The sequence below is a fragment of the Podarcis tiliguerta genome, assembly GCF_965153285.1.
Source record: "Podarcis tiliguerta genome assembly, chromosome: W".
Classification (NCBI taxonomy): Eukaryota; Metazoa; Chordata; class Lepidosauria; order Squamata; family Lacertidae; genus Podarcis; species Podarcis tiliguerta.
Window position 1 is genome coordinate 14,134,295 of NC_139552.1, and position 23,656 is coordinate 14,157,950.

At 50.3% G+C, this 23,656-nt stretch overlaps 1 protein-coding gene across 1 annotated transcript in view; it reads left to right on the forward strand.

The window, feature by feature from the left end:
* LOC310668866 (large ribosomal subunit protein uL29-like) overlaps positions 1–23,656 on the forward strand; it is a 455,615-nt gene that overhangs the window by 116,310 nt on the left and 315,649 nt on the right. The window lies entirely within an intron of this gene.

Below are 23,656 nucleotides of genomic sequence, written 5' to 3' on the forward strand. Positions count from 1 at the left end.
ACTGCGGGAGGCAGTGGAGACAAGTGCATGGCGTGCTCTGGTCCATGGGGTCACAAAGAGTCGGACACGACTAAGTAACAACTTTGTTTTCAATTGACAAGATGGCTAAGCTAGAGAGCTGAGCTTGACTCATAGTGGACCTAAGATAACTCTTGATTGAGCATTTTAGCCTTACATCAACATCCTTGTGAGGTATCTTAAACTGAGAGTGAGTGGCCTGCCCAAGGTCACCCAGTAAATTTCTTGGCTGAATGGGGATTTGACTTCTGATCTATTGGATCCTAGCCCATCACTCTTTAAGCACTACTGGACCATAGTTTTGTTTAGCCGTAGGCTCCTAGAGTAAGCTCCAGCCAAGCTACAGTGCAATGGCTGTAAAATGGAACCAAGTGCATGTAGCATGCAGTAGAAAACTCAAGGCAGGGATGATGCAGCCTATTGTGGCTCTTACCTGAAGAGCACACCTGCCTGAAACATGCATTTTCAAAACCCATCCCAGTCTTAGATTTCTCAGTGTGTACTTTGCAAAACCCTGAAACCTAGCTTTCACTCATCCTAACTGCACTCTTGTGTGTTGCCATTGGCTGTCTCTCTAAGAAGCCGGCAGAACCCAAGCCAATAAAGGAGGGATAAGGAAGGGGGGGCACTTTTTTATTAAGTGTAGGCTGTTGTTTTAGAGAGGCAGGTCTTTGCTACTCATTAAAAATGTATTCCCACATCTCTTGAAAACATAATTGAAGGGGGAGGAAATTAATGGACTCTTGTGGGGTTTCTGGCAGAGGCAAGTGTTGGGGCTATCTGTCCAGATAAGAGTTGCAATTAATTTCCTTGCATAAGCTGGGTTTTTTGTTTTTTTAATGCTGTTAATCATGGAGGCCACTTGGTCCTCCAGTGACAATGCTAGATCCAAGAGCACTCTCTGATTACAAACCTGATCCCTTTAGGCCAGGGTAGTGTAACCTGCTCCAGAATAGGTTGAACACTAGGAGGCTGGACAAGACAAGCCACCAACAAATTTCATTTTTGTCAGGTTTATTGACTATCACAGGGTAGGCCAAAGCTGGGTGAGCAGGGTGGATTTGATTTAAATCAAATTGATAATCACTATTTAAATCACTAGTTAGTAAGAGACTATTTGAATCACTTTTTTACAGAAAGACTCATTCTTGCTGGTATAATCTTAATTTTTACAACCAGATGAAGGTATCATTTTTGGAATAATAAATGCTACCTTCACATAGGGAAGACTTGGGGGCAAAGGGGAGGCCAGCCTGCCAAGCACCCAGGGCGGCACTGCACTGCTCCTCCCAGCGCCATGCATGAGCAAAACAGAACTGCCGCTGGTGCCATTGTCCCGCGTGCTCTGCTTTCAGGGGCAGCAGGGGCTTCTTGGAGGGGGATCAGGGCCCGAAGGGGATGTGTGGGACAGGCAGCGTCCTCGGCAGGCCGCCCATACAGAAACTTTTCTAAACCAGAATCGTGGCAACTAGCATGCCAGAAATTACTAATGCAAGTTATTTGAAGGAGGCAGCATTGTATCTCTTGTGGTCTTACCTGCAAGTCAGAGCTCAATGAACTATTTTCATCAGTCCATACTAAAGATGCTGGAAGAGATTCCTACTTCTGAACAACCACTTCAATGAACTGTGTCAACTGGAGGTGTCATTTAGTTCTAAACCAGCATCCTTTGTTAAGTTAAAAATAAGTAACCAGGGCTGGATGGCATTCACCCAAGAGTTCCTAAAGAGCCCATATGTGAAACTGCTGATCTTTTAACAAAAATATGCAACTTACCACTAAAATAAATCATCTTAGAAAAGGACTGGAAGGTAGCCAATGCAGCATCCATTTTTAAAAAAGTATCCGGGGGGGGGGGAATCCACATAATTACAGACCAGTCAGCCTAACATCTTTCCCAGATAAATTTGTAGAAAACGGGGGGGGGGGGGGTCCCCTAAGGATCTGTATTGGGATGGGTGCTATTTAACATGTTCATAAATGATTTGGAGTCAAGGGAGAACATTAAAGTAACCAGGTTTGCCAATGGAAAGTTTGAAAAAGGATTTCTCCAAACTGCTGGATTGGCCAACAGAAAGGCAAATAAGACTGAAAAACAGTAAGTGCAAAAGTGATGCACGTAAATTCTGATGGCTGTGCATACCCAGAAGGTAGGTCTTTAAGGGCATAGCAGAAAGCTCACTGAAAGTGGCAAGTAAAGAAAGTATTAGGAATTATTAGGATGCGGGTTGAAAATAAACCAAGAATCACAATGCTGTCAAGAGAATTGGAAAATATACCCCCAAAAAGACTTAGATGAAGGCGCCCCCAGTGGCACAATGGGTCAGTGTGTCTGGCTGTTAACCAGAATGTTGGTGGTTTCAGCCCACCCAGGGACAGCTGTGGGCAGGATTCCTGCATTGCAGGGGTTGAACTAGATGACCCTTGGGGTCCCTTCCAGCTCTACAATTCTATGAGGCCAGCTGAGGGGAGTGGCATAAATGCCACTGTGCCGTGAGAGAGAACGTGCCACTAGTGGACTTCTACAGGTAGTAGGGAAGGACAAGGCAAGGCAGCCTAAGATTCAGAGGATCCAAAGACCCAACATTATCCTGACACATACACAGATCAGGCCAGGAGCAGACATAGTTAATTTTCCTCGTATTGGTGGCAATTGGGAAAAAGGAGAAACAGAGAGGGAAGTAACTGGGCAGGGCTTTGGATGTTCTGCAGCAGCTGCCACTGAATCAGATACAGAGAGAAAGAGGCAGGCAGATACAAAGATGTTGTTGGACTACAACTCCCATCACCCCTAGCTAGCAAGGCCAGAGCTCAGGGATGATGGGAGTTGTAGTCCAACATCTGGGGACCCACAGGTTGAGAAAGGCTGGTTTAAACTGAAACAACTAACCTAAACACGCAATTACCATTTAAAAAATCAGAGTAAACAGAAATATTTTCTCTCGCACTAGTAGGCCTTAGGATCCCCTAGTAAAACTGATGGGCAGCAGATTCAGGGAACACAAACACAAAAGACGACTTCGTGCAATGCATAAATAATGTAAGGAATTCAATGACACACAATGAAGCAATAGCTACAAGATTGGCTTTTTAAATTCACAGATGCATCAATGGCTATTAGTCATGATAGCTTAAAACAGAAGCTGCATGTTCAGAGAAAGGTGACCTCTGCCTATGAAATAAAATGGGGGATGATCATCCTCAAACACTGCATTTGAGATTCTTAGATGCATCTAGCTACCCTTTGAGAATATGTTTGAATATGTTGTACAGGTGGCGAACATCAGCCAACACTGGCTTACAAAGCCCCATGCTCCCCCCAGAACCTCTCCGGTGATGGGACAGGCGGAGCACGTCAGGCCGCTGCCACAGCAGGGGCTGCTCGAAGCGCTTGAACCTCCCCCTAGAGCGTAGCTACCTGCGTGTGGAGGTTCTGCAGCACCGTGACGAGATCAACAGGCCAGGCTCCGTCCATCTTGCACCCTGGCTGGGATGTAGGTTGGCCACAGCAAACTATCACGGTCCGGGTTATGGGCAAAGTCCTGGCGGAGGACATTGGGACCAGGGGCAAGACAGCTGGGTGGGAGCAGGAACGAGAGTTCTGAACCCAGGAGCCAGGAAGCCAAGGGTCAGAGAGCCGGGAGTCAATAAGCCAAGGGTCTGAGGGTCAGAAAACCAGGAGTCAAGAAGCCAAATGCAGCAAGGTAGGAAGCTTGTTGCTGTGGCAAAGAGCCGAAGGGAAATGCTGACCTTCTGTCCCCCTTCCCAGCACTTGCCACCAGGTGCTGTGAGTTACCAATCGGCCTCACCTGTGTGGCCGCGCCTTGCCTCTTCAGAACAAACTTAGGAAAGCCCCAGTCCTGCGAAGCCCTACCGGTCACAGGGCCTGGCTCCTGCACACACTCCTGTCACTTCCCACACTGTGGAATGAAAACATACACCATCATGTGCTAAAAACAATCCCATGACTGTAAGCATGGGGCAAGAATCCTAACATCCTCCCCCGATTCGTGTACCTTGTTGTAGTCATCACTGTAACTGCAACAACCATACAGATGTCATACACACAGTATATCCCTGTGTCACACGTTCCACCCTTGGAACTACCTGCAACTGGACTGGCCTTGGGCCTTACTATCTTGCACTTCTGACTAGTCTTGATGTCATAGCTCCCCTGACTTATCAAGAAGGTTCACACCTGGCTTTGTTGGGACTTGAACCCTAATCTTGTTCCTCTCTGAGGAAACAGTGTCTACCCTTACAGCCTTTGGGCGTGGTTTTCCATTCTTTGAGGACAAACCCTGTACCCCTTTCAAGACTTTGGGTTCCAAGACCTGTGTCGAGCTACTAGCCACAGCTAAATCTGCAACAGCTGTGTTAGCAAACTCCTGAGCAAACCTGATGAGCGATGTCAGTGTGCATTCGTAGCCCGCTGTATCAGTGGACCTCACACCATCAGACTCAGTATCTGAGCCTTCAGCAGTGGGGTAGCTTTGGAAAACACACACAGTTCCTTCCCATTTTGCACTACACGCAACATCCCTAGTGAGTAAAATCAGCTTGGTATGAGGCCTCAGTACTTTGCACAAGCCATTTCCATACCCTAGGAAGATTCTATGCTTCCTGCCTTGTGACATCTCCACCCACATGTCAGACCCATCCGTTGGTCCCTTTGCACTTCTTGGGTTTACCTTGTCACAGTCCCTATCAGACCCTTTGTCTGAATCCAGGGAAAGGCCTTGCCAACTATGTTTGCCGAGCGTATCGCTCTGTTGCTTCTGAATCCACACATCAAAATCTCCATTACCAATAGGGTGCCTTTGTATTTTTTCCCCCAATTTTTTTTATTGATTTCCCAAATTTATAACAAATATAACATACACAGAAGAAAAACATTACAATATTAAAAAGAAAAACAAACAAACATGTAACCCTTCAAAAAAACCACAACCAACCCAATTTAATTTTCATTGTTAAGTGACTTCCTCAAATCCCCCCTAACTGAATTTCAATGGATCTCCTTGTAGCAGTTTTCCAATATCTACTTTCTATTATTGGGGTGCCTTTGTAAGATACCCATATTGCCTCCCCCTTTTGCTTCATCCTGAACACATTCGGTACACATGACCATCTTCGTGTCAGACATCAGCAATCTGGAAGATCCATGCACACATCCTGCATGAAAAAACAGTTATCACATGTCTCTCCAACCTTCCCACCACCCCCTATGTTAACATCACAACGTAGTAAGAACAAGCCATTTATAATGTCGCTTTCGTTCTTCTGGATGGTTGCACACTGTTTGTTGACATAAAAAGAACAGCCACGCTGCATCAGCTGGGCTTCTCAACCTGGAATGAAAAACACGTTAAACAACACAACGTTACAGCTTTTCAGTTCCACAGTCCTGGTGCTCTGCACCTCCAAGGAGTCTCCACCCGACTGGTGGATTGGACCCTTTTTTGGTGTTCAGATGGTGAACCAGTTCCACCCTCCACAAAGGTGTGCCTTCGCCTCTGCACTGGAACAGCCGGTCACCATATCTGCACAGATTGTCCTGGCCCTTGGACTTTGTCCAAATTTCCTACAGGAAAAACATTCCACTGCTGTGGGAGTGACGCTCCACCTGTGCTGAGGCACACCAGAGAGCCAGAGAGCCTTGTGCCCACTCTCCCTGAACTCTAGCCTCTTGGCCAGAAGACAGGGTTTTCCCCTGACCTTTTGGAGCTATGGAGGTAAGGCTCTGCTTGTGCTGAGGCACACCTGAGGCACACCTTGCACCCGGCATGCCACAGCGTGCCAAGGAGCCTTCACCTACGCTCCATGAACTTGTGGCCTCTTGGCTAGCAAACAAGGTTTTTTGCCTGACCGTTTGTCCTCTCACAGATTTGGTTACTAGACATAACGCTTGGCTGGAGCATGACCGGGGACGCAGAAGTAATCAAGTATCGGGGAAAACATTTTAGGGAAGCACCTGCTAACACGTGTATTTGATAACGCCGAAAATGTGCTTAGATGGAAATACGTCATGTTCACAGTGGTTTCACTATTTCCAGTTGTTGACTTCTGTTGGGATGCTGCCGGGGAGATGGGGCATTTGGCAGGCCCCCAGCTCGCTCCAGCCACCGGCCGGCAGCCAGGCGATCTCCAGGTCACGGAACAGCATCAATCAATCAGCAACTCGAGCCTCAGTAGCCTTCTGAAGCTACCAAGCACGCTAATCAGCAGAGTGGATAACTTCACACAACAGAAGTGGTGGACAGAGACGTGTGTAAGCATTATATACAGCAATTTATTCAGCATAGTTCAGGAACAAAGGAAAACATGTCTGCTTCCCTTCGTCTCCAGCAAAACAGCAAGAACAACGGAAATATACAAACAGAAGTTCTCAGCAGACTGTGCTGGAAGTAAACAGTCATGTGACACACAACAGTCATGCCTGTTCCCTTTTAAGGTGGAATGGAACTATATCCTAACAAATAAAAGGAGCCTCTGCACAGCTAGTCGGCAGCCTGCCTGGAGCATGCTTGCCAGCTTGCTGCTGCACCACTCACCTGCATCCAACCTCCCGTCTCCTCTGTTATTCCTATGTACTGCTTCAAACTCAGCAGCACCACCTGCTGGTTGCAGTGATGGTTGAGACGACGTGGCAGTCAACTCCCCTTGCTCCTTCTGCTCTGGAGAGACCTCCCCCTGAACAGGAAACACCCCCCTCTTACATTCTTCCGCCAAATGCCTCCCCTCTGTGGAGCTTTTGGTTTCAGGAAAGCAACTCTGCACCGTTGTCTGGGATACTGTATCAGCCTCCCCCTGGGTGTGACTTCTGGCCATTGCCTCCCACTGCATGTGGACGTCGGAGAGAGCAAATCCAGCCCTCTCTGGCATCCTGGTCAGCAAACCCCCGCCATCTAGAAGTGTCCATTGTGTGACACAGCCTTAATTTCTGCCACACACACACTGCTTGTTAGCTCAAACTGCTTTTGCGGCTTCGGGGACAAACAAAACAGCTCCCCCATTCCCCTTTCTCTTCTCAGGGAATGAATCAGAAGCATCAGGGAATGTCCTCCCTCTCTGTAGCTCATAAATCAAGAGCTACATTTTTGGCAAAGGCTTGCCGCATCAAGCAGCTCTTCTCTCTCTCAAAGAGCAGCTTTTCTCATTCCCTCTACGTAACTCAGGGACTGGGACCCATTTCTGCTTACTCGCCGTTCCGGAGATTACTCTGAGCCAGGACATAGTCATAAATCAAACAGCTTCTTCTGTGTCTTGGGGCTCTTCCAGTCGAGCACTGTCCACCTTCTCCGGATCCATGGCCAGCCCTTTATCCGATAACCTGTACCCCAGGAACTCGACCTCCCAGGCATGGAATTGGCATTTCTCCAGCTTGACCCACAACTGAGGCTCCTTCAACCTCTCCAACACTTGCCTGATGTCTCTCACATGCTGTGCCTCGTCCTCCGAAAAGATTAAGACATCATCCAAAAAGGCAACGCAATTCCTGTACAGCAGGGAGCCCAACACATGGTGCATGAAGGCCTGGAAGCAGGCGCTGCCCCCTTGTAATCCAAACGGCATGACGAGATATTCAAATGCCCCAAGGGGGGTGAACATGGTCATCTTCCATTTGTCTCCCTCCCGCACCCTAATCAGGTTGTATGCCCCCCGGAGATCCAGCTTGGTAAAAAATTTTCCCTGCCCGACACGCGCCAAAACACCATCAATTCTGGGCGTGGGGAACTATTTCATTAACCTGTGCCGATAACCTCTTCGGTAGATTTATTGCTTTATTGTTCGGCGTCCAGCACGCTTCCCCCTGCAAGCCTCTGCAGGTCGTAAAGCAATTAGCAAAGTAGCGTAGCAGGCGTGTGATTGAAAGAGCACTTCCCAAAACGTTGCTTCTGTTCTAAGATCTCTTTATTGCCACAAAAGACATGTATTTACAAAGTCTAATATCCAGCTGTCTCAAGCTGCATTTTCTCTTTCTCCTTGTAGCTACGCAGCTACGCAACAAGCTGCTTTCGATTTCCACTGAGCTCACAGCATTCCAAGCTGCTTTCGTCACATCCTGGCTTACTTCCCTTGTAAGCCCTTCCCCTCAGTCTCGAGGCACAGAAGGTTAACCCTTCACTACACCCAACAGTTCCTGGATTATCCTTGAGGTTGCAACAAAGGGTGGTTGCCGAAAGATTCTTTCCCAATCTTCATCTAAAATCTGTTCCTGAATATCTAACTTCCAATATTCTTTCAAACTTTCCTTTGGTGATTTCCCCTTGTCTAATAACACCTTATACAATTTTGAAACTATTTTGGTCCTTTCTGTCCTATATCCGTTCACTAATTTTTCGAAGGGTGTAATAATTCTTTTACCACATTTTTAAACTTCTTCCTTTAGCAGAGAGGAAATTTGTCTTTTCTGTAACCAATTAATTTTATTCCAAATACCACTTTCCTGTTCCATCATACCTTCTGTTCCCCAATTCTTCTCCATTTCCTCAGTTGAGATCTCCTTTAATTTATCCCCTACCTCCTTTGGGATGAGCTCTCTTAACAGGGCCATTTTATCATAATACCACATTTTGGTAAGGGGAGAGAGGCCAGGAAAAAGTTCCCTTCTCCACTTCTCCCATACCCAGATGGACTACGTAAATGTTGATATTTTATCTACTTCCTTTTCCCTTTTCCTCCTATTGAATATTCTTATTTTCCCTCCTACTACTTCCAAATTCTCCTGCTCAATACACCCCAAATCTTCCCCCTGTTCTCCCTCCAACCAAATCATAAGATGTCTAAGTTGGTAGGCTTCGTAATATAAAACTAAGTTGGGAATCCCACATCCTCCATCTTGACTCCTATGATACCTATATCTACCTGCCGTCCTTGGTTTCTTGGATGCAAAAACAAACCTATCGATTTTCCCTTGCCACCCTTTCAATATCTGTTCTGGTATGTGCCAGTGTAATACATTAAAAATATACATTAATCTGGGTAACAAAAACATTTTAACTAATGCAATTCTTGTACTAATTGATTCCATCCTTTCCCCCCATATTTTCAACTTCAATTTTTTATAATTATATTCAAACATTTTCTTCACATTTTTAGTTATCCTTACCCCTAAATATTTTACCATCTTATTTGCTATAGGAATACCCAATAATTTAGAGGCTTCTAGTTGAATTTTAGGTTTCACATTTAAACACATCATTGATGAGTTATTAAAATTAACTTTTAACCCTGATACTTTTGAAAATCCTTGCAAAATTCTTTTTAATGGCACCATTGCGGTCACCATCATGTCATTCACATACATGGTCATTAACTCCCCCTCTGCTCTCCCTTTCTCTGGGATTTCAAATCCTTTAATTTCATTATTATTTTTGAGTTTAATTGCTAATGGTTCCAATGCTAAAACAAAGAGCATGGGAGAAAGTGGGCATCCTTGCTTTGTACCACTTAGCACTCAGGCTAACCCCCTTCTGACCCACCAATTCCTACCATTGCTTTGGACTCCGTATATATTGCCTCAACCACCTATTGAAATTTCACTCCAAATTTATATTTTTGCAGTATCTTTTTCAAATATTTCCAATCCACCAAATCAAATGCTTTATATATATCCAATGACATGAGAGTAAGAGGCAAATCTTCATTTTTCGCTAAATACACCATACCCATCACCTTCCTGATTGCCTCCACCAAATACTTCTGGGGCATAAACCCAAATTGCTCTTTCCCCACTAATTGTACAATACGTTTTTTTAGCCTTATTGCCATAAGTTTAGCAAATATTATATAATCCATTATTAGTAATAGATATTGGCCTATATGAATCTGGCAGGGTTTGAGCTTTCCCTGGTTTGGGAATTAATACCAACCATGACTCCAACCAGGTAGGTGGGGTTGAAGCTCCATTCAAAATTCTTTGGTACAATACAGTCATATGTGGCACCAATATATCCTTATAATGCTTATAGAACACCACATTGAACCCATCCAGTCCTGGTGCCGATTGCACAGTCATAGAGTTGATTGCTGATCTAACTTCCTCTTCTGATATATCCTTATCCAATTCCCTTCTATTTTCTTCATTTAATTCTGGGAGTTCCAGTCCTTCACAAAATTGATCCACCTCTTCGTCCTTAATTCCTTTATTTGCATACAATCTATTATAGAAACCTAAAAAGGTCTCCAATATCTTCTTAGAGTCTGTTTCCAATTCCCCTTTATTATCTCTAATAGCTCTAATTTTTCCTTACCTGATAATTCTTAATTTTATTTGCCAATATTTTCCCTCCTTTCCCTTCAAATTCATAATATTTTTGTTTAAAGGTAAAGGTAAAGGTACCCCTGCCCGTACGGGCCAGTCTTGACAGACTCTAGGGTTGTGCGCCCATTTCACTCAAGAGGCTGGGGGCCAGCGCTGTCCGCAGACACTTCTGGGTCACGTGGCCAGCGTGACATTGCTGCTCTGGCGAGCCAGAGCAGCACACAGAACGCCGTTTACCTTCCCACTAGTAAGCGGTCCCTATTTATCTACTTGCACCCGAGAGTGCTTTCGAACTGCTAGGTTGGCAGGCGCTGGGACCGAACAACGGGAGCGCACCCCGCCACGGGGATTCGAACCGCCGACCTTTCAATCGGCAAGCCCTAGGCGCTGAGGCTTTTACCCACAGCGCCACCCGCGTCCCCAATATTTTTGTTTACTATACCATAACCTTTATGCAGTTTTATTTATAGCTAAAACTTTCAACTCTTCCATCTTTTGGTCTAATTTTACTTTATCCTTCATTTGCTTAGACATCCTAAATTTCTTCTCCAATATCCTGACCTCCTCTTCTACCTCCCTAATCCTTCTATCTTTCCCTTTTTTTAACATTGACAAACTGAATACATTCTCCCCTAATGACTGCCTTCATTGCTTCCCATTTTATTGTTAATGGGATATCTGGGTCTTTATTTTCCTCAAAATACCTTTTTAATGCTGTTTTAGTTTTAAACTTACTCCGCTCATCAGCTACCAACCAAGGGTTAAACCTCCAAGAATAGGACCTATTAATATGACCTATTTGAAGGAAGGCACATATGGGGCATGGTCAGTGCTCTTAATCATTCCGATATCCATTCCCATCACCCATTCGCTAGCCTCTTGCGATATTAAAATACCATCCAGTCTTGAGAATGTTCCATGTGGGCTAGAATAAAATGAATATGAGTGATCCTTGGAGAACAACTCCATCCATAGTTCCAATAATCCGAACTTTCCACAATTTTTTTTAAACTTCACACTCTTTCCCTTTTTGGAACTATTTTCCCCTTGCAAATCAACATTAAACTCCCCCCCCCCCCCAAACTACTTTTGAATGAGGCGAGAATTTCTCAAGCTTCTGTAAACACTTATAAAAAAAATCCAGCTGGTGCTTGTTAGGAAGATAAATTGACGCTAATGCCACCGGCTCTCCCTCCAAGCAACCTTCGACAAAAACAAACCTTCCATTGTTATCTCTTCACACCTTATTCTCCACAAAGTCAACCTTGGATTTAATTACAATTCCCACCCCTCTACTTTTCAACGATCCAGAAGCCATAAACTTTTTCCCTTTCCCAAAGCCAGGAAAATTAACCCCCCCCCCCCCCCATTATATGTTTCTTGCAAAAAAAATCAGCCTTCAGTTCTTGAATATACTTCCCAATCCTCACTCGCTTCACCTGATTATCTAAACCTCTTGTTATGTACTGAAGTTCTCATCCTGGGCCAGCAGGGGGATACTGTAGATAGTTATGCAAATGAAGGATCGAAAAGTGACGTTCAGTGATTGGATAGTTTTAGAAAATGGCAACAGTTACATTGTTCTGGAGCTCTATATAAGCAGGCTGACTGAGCTCCTCAGCTTAATTCTGTTCCAGCGTACAAATAAAGAGCTGCTTTGGAAGAATCGCTGTGTCGTCTGATATGTTCGCCCACAACTTAACACTGGCGACGAAGGTGGGATCAATAGACATCAGAGCACAGCCAGATGCGGCCATCCTATGAACTGAGCTGAATCACTGAGCGAAATCACTGGACAGAACCAGTTCAGAGCTGACTGTTCTGGCTAGAGCACTGTGTTCCATCCATCGCCCTCCACGCCGGCATCGGAATCATGGCTTCACTTGTGCCTCTATCGCCATTTACGCCAGCCTCTGAATCATGGGACTCCTACCTCACTCGGTTCAACTGCTACCTCCAAGCCAACGAGCTGACAGCAGTATCAAAGGAACGGAAGCGGGGCCTATTCCTCAGCCTCTGTGGGCCTGAGGTGTTTGAGACGGCCCGAGCATTGGTTGCGCCTGAAGCAGTCCAGGCAACACCATGGGACACGATCCAAGAGAAGCTCCGCAACCACTATGCGCCAAAGCCGTCCAAGATTGCTGCCCGCCATGCATTCTACCACCGGAACCAGGCAGAGGGGGAGTCAATCAATAACTACACCACCGCCCTGCGACAGACTGCAATGCACTGCGAGTTCCGAGACTTAGACGATGCCCTGATGGATCGAATCGTCTGCGGGGTCTGGGACATCCATCTGCAACGGCGTCTCCTCGCCAAGCCAGACCTCACGCTACAGAAAGCCATTGAGGAGGCTGTGGCCTCAGAAGCTGCTGAACGCTCTGCCCAGGAGATCCGCAAGTCCAGCAGCCCGCGTATTGCTAGGAAGCCAGTTCCAGTGCATCATGAAGAGGCCAGCAGTGATGAGGCATCCTCCAGTGAAGACGATGACGTGCACCAGACAAAGCGGGAGCGCAGGAAGTTCCAACAGAAGCCCAAGGGCCAACCGGAATGTGCCGGCTGCGGAGGCAACCATTCCCGTGCCAAGTGTCGATTCAGAGATGCCATCTGTCGGAAGTGTTCCAGAAGGGGCCACATTGCTAAGGTCTGCCGATCGGCTCCGTCTGACACCCCCCCTTCACCGACTCGCAAGTCCAAGTCTTCACTCCAGTCTGCCAAGGAAAGCTGTTTTGCTCTCACCAACTGCCGCTGCCCGTCTGGAACCACGATTGGCCTCTGGAAGACACAAGAACTACCCACTCTGGAAGAATGGCAGATGAAACTGATGGACTATATGGAAATGGCGGAAATGACCGGCAGAATCCGAGACCAGGGAGAAGAGTCGATGGAAGAATATTGGAAAAAATTTAAAGTATATTTACAAAAATACTGCAAAATTAAAGAATGTTAGAAGTATATTGGAATGAAGTTACACGGTTTTAGCAGAAGGGTTATTAAGAATGATATGAACATTAAGTGCTAACGTGTTTGTCAGGGCTGGCTCCGGGTCCCAGCTCACCAAGGACCAACGCTAGCCGATAGTACAGTATCAAAGTCTTTATTGAAGAATAGTCTCCATTTACAAGTCTCAGCGTCCCAGCCCTACGTCTGGACTTTAGACCGGCGAAGCTCTGTCTGGATCTCCACCCCCTGTGCACCAGTTTAAGACTCTAATCTTACTCCACCTCTTCCTTCTCTCTCTCTTCCTCTGGGTCTTACTACCCCCCGGGGTCTCATTCCTCCTGGACTCTTCCGACGCAGAGCTTGACCCCTCTGACTCCTCCCCCTCTCTTCGGCGGGCTTTAGGACCTGGCTCCCTACCCGGGCTGCCCACCTTGCCGCCCTCCTGTACCTTTGAACTTGGCGCGCGCGCGCGTTTTACTTTCCGGATGACCGTTTCCTCGCTCCCTGACGAGGGTGTGGCCACTCCTGCCTCACGTTCTCCCTCTGCCTGCGCGCTCCCTGATCCCGATGCCTTGGACTCCTCCCCCCTACTGCACTCTGGGGGGGACGCTGGTCCGGATTTCCAGCTGCTACTCTCTGAGTCCCCTCTGGCCCCTTCTTCCCGAGGTGTCCCCCTGGGCACTCCCCTTGCCCTGACCATGGGGGCCCCTTTCTGTGAATCCTCCGAGTCACTGGAGAGACTCAGAGACCTTGGACTACTGTCGCCGCTGACATTTCCTTCCGACTCCTCCCCCTCGCTCTCCGTTTCTTCCCTCTCCTGTGACTCTGCTCCTGAACCCCTGACATCCATCCCCCCCTCGAAGCCCCCCCTTCCCCCCTCCCCTTCCTCCGGCGGGGGTGCTGGGTGCTCCGTCGTTGTGGGGGTGAATGGTGGATACAGTTCGTCCCCCGTGGCGTGCATCCAGTTAGAGAAATCCGGCTCGTCCTCCATGTCTTCGCCGACCTCGTTCTCCTCTGCTTCCATCTCCGTGCCGCCATGCTCGAACCCAACGTCCTCCCCCATCACGTCCATGTCCCTCTCACCCTCGTTCCCCTCTGGGTCCGTTGCCTGCCAAGGGCCCCTCAGCCACCTCTCCTCTCCTCGATTGTCCCACCAAAACGAGCGGTCTGAGGCAAACCCCGAGGGCGAGCCCTCCGGTGAGCGTGTGTCTAATGCTGGTTCTTCGTCCGAGGTGAATCCCTGGAACGTGCTGGTAGAAAGCGTGGGTGTGAAAAGCCAGTCGTCGAAATACTCGGCTGGCATGGGCCTGTGTGGGAACAAGGCATGAAACTCCTCCTTGAGGAGAGGCTCGTCCAGGGCATAGTCCGGCACCCAACTGTTGGCGCTGGCCGGGGTACCTTCCCTTGCGAGAAAATATTCTACTCCCTCTTCCCCCCATCTCGAGTCCAAAATCTCTGTGACCTGGTTGATGGGTTCCCTTCTTGGCGACTCCCTCCTTGGGGGGATCTCCTTATACTGGTCTGGTGCCGTGCCCTGCGCCTGAAATCGGTGAGGTGCTTTGTAGGGCGTGAGCACCGACCTATGGAATACTGGGTGCATTCTGGATCCTTCCGGAAGTGTCAACCGGAAGGCCACCGGATTGATCTGTGCCTCAACTAGGTAAGGTCCTAGCTGCTTATGTCCGAGTTTCTTCTTAGCTAAGGATCTGGTCGGCACTGCATGGGCCGCTAACCACACCCAGTCTCCCACCTGTATGTCTTCACCAACCCTCCTGTGCTTGTCAGCCTGCAGTTTGTATGCGTGCTTTGCCAGCTCTAACTGCCTCCTAAGCTGCTCGTGGACTTCCTGCAATTCCGCCGCCAAGACTTCCGCTGCCTGTGGCTCCCCCTCCCCCAGTCTCTCTAATCCCGGGAAGGTTCTGGGATGCCTCCCGTTGTTGGCGAAGAACGGCGTCACCCCTGTGGACACGTGCTTCGTGTTGTTGTAAGCGAACTCAGCGAGCGGCAGGTAGTCCACCCATGTCGTCGGCTGTTGATTTGCGTAGCATCTCAGGTACTGCTGCATGACGGCGTTGACGCGTTCCGCTTGTCCGTTGGTCTGCGGGTGTCTCGCCGACGCTAGGTTGATCTTGACGTTCAGGAAACCCATCAGCTTCTGCCAGAAGCTCGAAATGAACTGGCGCCCCCTGTCGGACAAGATAGACCGTGGCAGTCCATGCACTCTGAAGACGTGGTCTATGAACAGTTTGGCGGTCTGTTCTGCCGTGGCCACCTTCGCGCACGGAATGAAGTGGGCCATTTTAGTGAACATGTCCACCACCACTAGCACTGCCGTTTTACCCCTTGAGCTGGGTAAATCCGTGACAAAGTCCAGGGCCACCCTCTCCCACGGTTCGCTCGGAGTCTGCAGTGGTTCGAGCAGTCCCGCCGGAGGTTTGTGCACTGACTTGGCCCTTTGGCAGGTGTCGCACCTCGAGACGTACTCCGCGACTTCCCCCCGCATCTTGGGCCACCAAAAATCTCTGGCAACGAGTTCTGCCGTCTTCTCCTTGCCAAAGTGCCCGGCGGTGGGTGCGTCGTGTAACTGCTGCAGTACTTTCGCCCGGAGGTCGTCTCCCGGTACATAGAGAGCTCCTCTGCGGATGAGCAATCCGTCTCGTACTTGGAACTCGTCGTCCTTCACCGTGCCCTTGTGCACCTCCTCCATCTTGGCTTGTGCAAAGGGGTCCCCCTGCAGTGCTCGACGGACCGCCTCCAAGTCCACGGTTGCTGCAGCGCACGCCCACGCTTTCGGAGCGAAAATGTGCTTGGCCGCTGCTGGTGCCGCCTCTTCGAGGTATTGCGGCTTCCTGGACAGTGCATCCGCCATGATGTTGTTGTCGCCTGGGATGTATTCTATCCTGAAGTCGAAATCCGCGAAAAATTCCGCCCATCTGATGTGCCGCTGGTTTAGGAATCTTGCCGTGCGCCAGTACTCCAGGTTCTTATGATCCGTGCGAACCTGCACGGTGTGCTTGGCCCCGACGAGGAAGTGTCGCCACGCCTTGAATGCTGCATGAATGGCCAGCAACTCCCTGTCCCAGATGGTGTAGTTTTGCTCCGACTTGCTGAGCTTCCTAGAGTAGAAGGCACACGGTCTCCAGTCCCCATGCGGGTCCTCCTGCAACAGTACGGCGCCCACGGCTCTGTCTGAGGCGTCTGTTTCAACCCTCAGCGGTTTGCTGGGATTCACATGCAGTAGTTGCCCTTCTGACGAGAAGAGACGCTTAAGGTTCTGAAAGGACTGCTCCGCTTGCTCCGTCCAGATGAACTTCTTCTTCTTAGAGCTGAGCGTGTCAGTAATGGCCGCCGTCTGCATCGCGAACCCCTTGATGAACTTGCGGTAAAAGTTGGCGAACCCCACAAACCGCTGGACCTCCTTCCGATTGCGCGGGCTCTTCCAGTCCAACACTGCGCGAACCTTGGCGCTGTCCATGGCAAGCCCCTTGTCCGACAGCTTGTAGCCCAGGAAATCCACCTCCTTCCTGTCGAACTGGCACTTCTCCAGCTTGGCATACAGCCGATGCTCCTGCAGTCTCTGCAGAACTTCCTTGACGTCACCTTCGTGGGTCTCCTCAGATTCTGAGAATATCAGGATGTCGTCCAAGAAGCAGACGCATGTCTTGTAGAGGAGACCCGCCAGGACGTGATGCATGAAAGCTTGAAAACAGTGGGCGCCATTTTGTAAACCGAAGGGCATAACTCTGTATTCATATGTGCCCAGGGGCGTGAACATGGCAGTCTTCCACTCGTCTCCTTCCCGTATGCGAATCAGGTTGTACGCCCCTCGCAGATCCAACTTTGTAAAAACGCGTCCTTTCCTCGCCGTCGCCAGCAGGTCATCTATCTTGGGCATGGGAAAGGCCGCGGGCTTGGTCTTTGAATTTAAGAGCCTGAAGTCTACCACAAGTCTTTTTTGGGGCGTGTCCCTCTTCTTCACAAAGAATACAGGACTGCCCCCCGCTGCCTTCGACTCCCGGATGAAACCGCGCTTCAAGTTGAGGTCTATGAACTCCTTGAGCTCCTGCAGCTCGTCCTCAGACATGGAATACAGTTTCCCGGCTGGCAGCGTCGCTCCTGGCAGGAGGTCAATCTTGCAGTCATAGGACCTGTGGGGAGGCAGCTTGTCCGCTTCCTTCTCGCAGAAAACCTCCAAAAACGCTGCGTACTTGCGCGGCACTGCTTGCAGCGTGCCTAATTGTAGCTGCGGGTCGTCCCCTCCTTCTTCCGGGCTAGGAAGGATGCAATGTTCCGCGCAATAGGAGGAGCCGAAGGTCAGTTGGCGCTGGTACCACGCCAATGCTGGGCTGTGCCTGTGCAGCCAACTCATGCCGAGGACTACAGGCGTGTCCGACAGGTGTGTGACATTAAAGCTGATGACTTCTCGGTGATTTCCAATCTGCATCACCATTGGTTGCGTTTGTTGCACCACCTGCCCCCCTAACAAGTCTCTGCCATCCACCGTGACAACGTTCAGGGGCAGCGTGGCTGGTAGCAGTGGTATATTGTGCTGCTGAATGAATTCCAGTCCTATAAAGTCAGCGTTGCTGCCGGAGTCAATGGTGATCGGCACCTCCAGAGTGCGTCCATTGGGCAGTTGGAGAGACGCTGTAAGCTGCACCACTGGTTTGGGTGGGAGGGGGTCTGTGGGTTGCAAAAGTGCTGGGGATTGTTTCATTGACTTGTCTGGCTGGACCCCAGTGCCTCTTCCTCCAGCCAGACTCCGTCGTTTAACTGTTGCTGCGTTTTCAATTGAGCTGCTTCTGCGACTGTTGCGGAGGCTGCAGTGTGCTTGTGGAGCCTCTGGGGACACTCTTTCGCCATGTGTTGAGCACTGTCGCAGATGTAGCACTTCCTGTTCCCTCTAGGAGGCTTCGTTTTGGCTGCTCCCGGTGTTAGGGCTCTGTTAGCTGACTGAGCCCTGGCACCTCCGATCTCCATCGGCTCTTCTCCCCCTCCCTGCGAGGGTGTGGAGTGCGCACGCGCTGCTTCTCTGGGAAAGAAGGGAGGTGCTCTGGCTGGTGCCCTTCCCCAACGCCCTTCTTCCCTGTTCCAAGGACGTTCTTCCAGATGCACCCCGATCTCCAGAGCCCTCTGGACTACCTGCTGGGTGCTCCTTGGTCTCTCCCCTCTTCCAATCTCCGCTTTTACATCTGCATTCAACCCCTCCCAAAAGAGGTCTCTGACTGGCGCAGAATCTTTTTCCCACCCCAGGGCATGAACCAGTCCGAAAAATCGAGTATGGTACTGCCGCACGCTGGCTTTGCCTTGTTTAAGTCCATGTATGTCCCTCCTGGCAAGATCGACGTCTACCTTTGATAAAAAGCATGAGTCCATTGCTTTAATAAAAGCCTTCGCATCTTGGAGCGCTGGATCATTGTCCCTCCATAGATTCCGCAGCCACGTTTTGGCTTCCCCATGCAAATGGGACAAGATAAACCCCACTCTCTCTCTCTCATCTCTAAAGTCTTTGTCCAGTAAATCCAGCGCAAACAGCAGGTCTGCTCTGAAGTTGGGGTACTGCTGCAAACTCCCGTCGAAATGCGATACAAGGCTGCCTCCCCTTCTCCCCAAGCCTATGCCTTCTGCCTTGGATCCCGTTTGCCCCTGTTTGGAAAGCACGTCCAACCTGGCCTGGAGATCCCGGCAGGAGGTAACCATCTCCTCCTCTCTTTTCCTGGATGCAATTACCTCCGTGCTGAGTTGTGTCACCGCTTCTTGCAGGGCTTTTATCTGCTCTTCCGTTGTCATCTTGCCTGAGTTTTGTGAGCTCTGTAAGCACCCCTCCTCTGTCCTCGCTGCGTCGACTCACGTGGCGAGGTTCTTGGTGCCAAAACTTTAAAAAAGAGACAGAGCTTACTGTCAGGGCTGGCTCCGGGTCCCAGCTCACCAAGGACCAACGCTAGCCGATAGTACAGTATCAAAGTCTTTATTGAAGAATAGTCTCCATTTACAAGTCTCAGCGTCCCAGCCCTACGTCTGGACTTTAGACCGGCGAAGCTCTGTCTGGATCTCCACCCCCTGTGCACCAGTTTAAGACTCTAATCTTACTCCACCTCTTCCTTCTCTCTCTCTTCCTCTGGGTCTTACTACCCCCCGGGGTCTCATTCCTCCTGGACTCTTCCGACGCAGAGCTTGACCCCTCTGACTCCTCCCCCTCTCTTCGGCGGGCTTTAGGACCTGGCTCCCTACCCGGGCTGCCCACCTTGCCGCCCTCCTGTACCTTTGAACTTGGCGCGCGCGCGCGTTTTACTTTCCGGATGACCGTTTCCTCGCTCCCTGACGAGGGTGTGGCCACTCCTGCCTCACGTTCTCCCTCTGCCTGCGCGCTCCCTGATCCCGATGCCTTGGACTCCTCCCCCCTACTGCACTCTGGGGGGGACGCTGGTCCGGATTTCCAGCTGCTACTCTCTGAGTCCCCTCTGGCCCCTTCTTCCCGAGGTGTCCCCCTGGGCACTCCCCTTGCCCTGACCATGGGGGCCCCTTTCTGTGAATCCTCCGAGTCACTGGAGAGACTCAGAGACCTTGGACTACTGTCGCCGCTGACATTTCCTTCCGACTCCTCCCCCTCGCTCTCCGTTTCTTCCCTCTCCTGTGACTCTGCTCCTGAACCCCTGACAGTGTTAAACTGGGAAATTGAAAATTAAATTGTATTATGATAAATCAAAGATTAAATTGAAGAAGAGGGAAAGGATTTGTTGAATTAGATAAGTTGAACTAGAATACAAAAAAGGGAGGTGTGAGGAAGTCGAGGAAATAAGCTAATGAGAGATGTGGTTATAAAATTTGGATGTGTGCTTTTATTTTTGTTTTTATTTTTTCTATGTTGTATTGTTATATTGTTTTTATCTCAGTTTCTACTATGGATGTACTGTTTGTTGAATTTGTGTATTGCTTTTTTCTTTCTTTCTTTCTTTTTCTTTATTGTTTTTCTTGTTATAAGTATAAAATACCTAATAAAATTTTTATTAAAAATAAATAAATGGAACCACGATTGGCCAAACCGACTCGCCTACGCGACGCAAGCTGAACGTCACGGTGCTCATTGAAGGAGCTCCATGTGACATGGAGATCGACACCGGGTCTGCCCTGTCCATCGTGTCTTGGAGCACCATCAAAAGACTGGTACCCAGAGTGTCCAAAAGGCAACTCGACTCTCACCGTGTACACCTGAGAGACTACGAGGGAAACGACATTCCCGTGGTAGGCGTTGGCCGGTTTCGGATCGCCTTCAAGGATTTTTCGGGCCTGCTCCGGCTGGTGGTGGTCGAAGGTCAGCGGCCAAGCCTCCTAGGGCTAGGCTGGTTTGATGCCCTCGGCCTGGAAGTCAGCGGCATCAACTGCATCTCTAACACAGAGACTGAGGGTCTGGTCAAAGACTTTGCCAAGGTTTCTGACGGCACTTTGGGGCAATATACAGGTACGTCCATCTCCTTTAGCCTTGATCCACAAGTCGCCCCTATCAAACTAAAGCCACACCGGGTTCCCTTTACTCTCAAGGCTAAGGTGGACGAACAACTGGACAAGCTGATCGCCCAAGGAGTTTTGGAGCCGGTTGACCACGCCAAGTGGGAAACCCCCATCGTCACGACTGTCAAGCCAGACGGGTCGGTGAGAATCTGCGCTGACTACAAGTGCACGATCAACAAGGCACTTCAGCAGCACGCTTATCCGGTTCCTGTTGTCCAACACCTGCTGCATTCCCTGGGTGAGGGTAAGGTCTTCGCTAAGCTGGACCTTGCCCAAGCCTATCAACAACTGCCCATTGATGATGCCACTGCTGAAGCCCAGACGATCGTCACCCACCGAGGGGCATTCCGTTGCCGTCGGTTGCAGTTCGGGGTGAGTGTGGCTCCTGGCATCTTCCAAAGCCTTATGGAGCATCTCCTGCAAGGGCTTCCGGGTGTGGTACCATATTTTGATGATGTCTTGGTGTCCGCAGACTCACACCAGCAGCTGTTCAAGCACCTCCATGCCGTGCTGACCAGGTTCCAAGAGGCCGGGCTCAAGGTAAAGAGGGAGAAGTGCCAGATCGCCGTTCCACAGGTAGAGTTCCTGGGCTATCTTATCGACGCCTCCGGCCTTCACCCGACCACATCCAAGATCCGCGCTATCCAGCAGGCCCCCATCCCAAAGAACAAGACGGAGTTGCAGGCGTTCCTGGGGCTGCTGAACTTTTATAACATGTTCCTGCCCCACAAAGCCACGGTGGCTGAGCCTCTTCACCGACTCCTCAGCACAAAGACGCCTTGGTCCTGGGGTCATCGGGAGACGGCCGCCTTCAACGCAGTCAAGGCTCTCCTTTCATCGGACAGTGTGCTGGTACAGTACAGCAAAGCCAGGCCGCTGGTCCTTGCCTGCGACGCCTCACCTTTTGGCATCGGCACTGTCCTTAGTCACCGTTTTCCAGACGGAAGAGAAGCACCGCTCGCCAACGGAACAGAATTACAGCCAGTTCGACAAGGAGGCACTGGCACTTGTGGCTGGAGTGAAGAGGTTCCATGAATACCTCTATGGCAGGACTTTTGACCTCATCACTGACCACAAGCCGCTCCTGGGCCTCCTCGCCGGTGATCATCAAACTCCACCAGTCCTCTCGCTGTGCATGCTGCGATGGACTGTTTTCTTGGCTGCCTACCACTACCGGCTCGTCCATCGCCCGGGGAAATCGATGGGCCATGCCGACGCCCTCAGCCGTTGCCCTCTTCGAGCGTTTGTGGAAGACCCAGCTCCAGCTTCATCGCTCCTCCTGATTGAGGATCTTCCGGCAGTGCCTGTATCGGCTGCCACTGTGGCCTCCGTATCTGCCCAGGATCGCACCATCAGCCGTGTGCTCAACTGGGTGTGGAGGGGGTGGCCACAAGGGCCTTTTGCATCGGAGTTCCAGCCCTTCGCAACCAGACAACATGAACTCTCGGCTCATCGCGGCTGTCTGCTGTGGGGAGACCACGTCGTGATTCCCCAAAGACTCCGTCAACGCGTCCTGGAGGCTCTGCACGTTGGCCACCCGGGAATTGTCAAAATGAAGGCGTTGGCTCGGTGTTACGTCTGGTGGCCTAACATGGACGATGCCATCACTGCCTGGGTGTCCGCCTGTCAAGCGTGCCTAGAATCGAGGCCTGCACCACCGGCAGCTAAGGGACACACCTGGGAGACGCCAAAGACACCCTGGTCGAGGTTGCACATCGATCTGGCCGGCCCCTTTCACGGCCGGACCTTTATGGTAGTGGTGGACGCCTATTCCAAATGGCTGGAGGTGGCCCTGATGCCCTCCACCACTACCGAGGCCGTCATCCGGGTGCTGCGAGGCCTGTTTGTGACGCATGGGTGTCCTGATGTCCTTGTCTCCGACAACGGACCGCAGCTCACGTCAGGCACTTTTGAGCGGTATCTTTTGGGACTGGGTATCCGCCATGCCCTAATGGCACCATTTCATCCATCCAGCAACGGGCAAGTGGAGAGAATGGTGCGCTCGGCAAAAGAGGCACTGGCACGCCTGGACCGGGGAGATTGGCACAAGCGGGTCGCCAAATACTTGTTCGTGCAACACATCACCCCTCATGCGGCCACAGGGCGGAGTCCTGCTGAACTGCTTATGGGCCACCGCCTCAGGTCACTGCTCAACCGGCTGCACCCGGACTTTGCCATGGCCGAACCCCCAAGCTGTGCCTACGTGCCATGGTCATTTGTTCCAGGAAACCAGGTCTTTGCCCGGAACTATGTGGGGGACATTCCTTGGGTGCCAGCCACAGTAGTGGGAGTCACTGGACCTCGCTCGTACCAGGTGGCACTCGAAGACGGACGCTTGTGGCGCCGGCACATAGACCAGCTTAGGCGCAGGGTTGGGGACTTGGACACTACCGTGGTGCCCCCAACTGCGCTCGTGGCTCCGGAAGAGACACTTACAGATGGCGAGGCTCCACCTACACCTCCCTCGCAAACTGCCAGCGTGGAGCCAAACCAAGCCACTTCAGAGGGTCTGCCAGACTTACCACAGGCTCAGACCACTCCACTTGCAGAGGCTCCAACCACAGCAGCGGATCCAGGGGATTTGGTTTCAACGCCACCTAGGGTCGCACCACAGCCTCAGCAAGAATTGTGTGGCCCCCCGGACTTGGTTACCAGTCCCCGGCGGTCTGGCAGAGTTTCCAAGCACCCAACTTATTTAAAGGACTATGTTTTTGGACATGTATCACTGTTGGTCTAAGTACAGTGGTACCTCGCAAGACGAAAAACTCGCAAGACGAAAGAGTTTTCCGTTTTCTGAGTTGCTTCGCAAGACGGATTTCCCTATGGGCTTGCTTCGCAAGACGGAACGTCTTGCGCCTTTTTTTTTTAAGCCGCCAATGCATTCCTATGGGAAACCGTCAATACACAGCGGTGCTTCGC